Here is a 1,741-nt window from a genome sequence, read left to right on the forward strand (position 1 = left end):
GTTTTGTCATTGGTTGAGATTTGAGTGTTTGGACTCCTTTAGATATTGACTGAACTCCAGGATTCAAAGTGAATTTGTTACCCTGTTTGCTTTTGACCAATGTATTAGTTGGTTGGCTGCTAGCACTCGAAGGAGTGCCTGTATCTGCAAACGGAGGTGATGAAAGGATAGTTCTTTGTCTGTAACATTCTCAGCATGCCCACACCCAAACCCAGGCTGCACACGGGTATTTTAGTCTACTGGGACACACAAGAACATTCAGTCCCTTGAGCACACACAATTGAGGTGAGAACTGACTTTTTAAACATCTATCTTTTGTTGTCTCCTAATGGAAAAATACAAAATATGTCTGCAGTTTGGGACATAATCTAGAAGGGGTTGTTTGCTGTTGATCAAGGGTCATTCGCCCCCATTATGTTTGTAGCCATAAGAAGTCATAGTTCAGTCTGTTTTGACTTGCCTCTTCCGCACATCCCTAGGTGTGACATTCCTTCTGCCTGTCTGTCCGGGACAGACACTTCATTTACATCTGCAACCATTTTTGGTTGTGTCAGGCTTCTTTAAAAAAATTACAAGTTGAAAATATCCATTGTACTTCAGGGTTCTGACCTGTGGTTAAGATGACTGTGGCTGCTGAGCTCTGTATCTCCAACAATTCTCACAACACCATTATAGCATCAGTACTTAAGATATTAAGAATTAGGAACCAGGCATAGGCCATTCGACTGAACATGTTTGCTTTGGCATTCAGTAAGATCTCAGCTGTTATGAGTATGGCATTAGCTCCATTTTTATGCTTATCCACTCCCCCCAACACCAACTCTTGAATCCCTTGTAGACTAAACAATTCTGTAAATCGAAGATTGGATGTTGTCTATGACCCAATGTCCATTGCTCTCTGTGGAAAACAATTCCAAAACCTATTGTCCCTCAGAAAAGAAATTCATTCTCATTTCCATTGTAAATGGGACATAGCTTTTCAATATTTCCCATTGGTTCTACATTCCCTCAGGTGGGGAAACATTCTCTCAGCCTCCACCCTGCAAAATCCCCTTACAACCTTATTTCAACAAGATCTCATCTCATTCCTCTGAACTCGAATGAATGTAGAACTAACCTGCCCAATCCTCTCACTACAGGAATCAGCCTTCCCAGAATGCATATTTCTATTCAAAATTATTCGACATCTTGATTTTCTAACCAAAACTCATTTCTCACTATTATACTGACCCATCAATCTTTATTAAAAGAGCAACTACACAAATATATTAAGGACAAAAGGGTAACTAGGGACAGAATAGGGCCCCTCAAAGATCAGCAAAGCGGCCTTTGTGTGGAGCCACAAAAAATGGGGGAGATACTAAATGAATATTTTGCATCAGTATTTACTGTTGAAAAGGATATGGAAGATATAGACTGTAGGGAAATAGATGGTGACATCTTGCAAAATGTCCAGATTACAGAGGAGGAAGTGCTGGATGTCTTGAAACGGTAAAAGGTGGATAAATCCCCAGGACCTGATCAGGTGTACCCTAGAACTCTGTGGGAAGCTAGAGATGTGATTGCTGGGCCACTTGCTGAGGTATTTGTACCATCGATAGTCACAGGTGAGGTGCCGGAAGACTGGAGGTTGGCAAACGTGGTGCCACTGTTTAAGAAGGGCGGTAAAGACAAGCCAGGGAACTATAGACCGATGAGCCTGACCTCAGTGGTGGGCAAGTTGTTGGAGGGAATCCTGAGG

The sequence above is a fragment of the Chiloscyllium plagiosum genome, chromosome 36 (assembly GCF_004010195.1).
Source record: "Chiloscyllium plagiosum isolate BGI_BamShark_2017 chromosome 36, ASM401019v2, whole genome shotgun sequence".
Lineage (NCBI taxonomy): Eukaryota > Metazoa > Chordata > Chondrichthyes > Orectolobiformes > Hemiscylliidae > Chiloscyllium > Chiloscyllium plagiosum.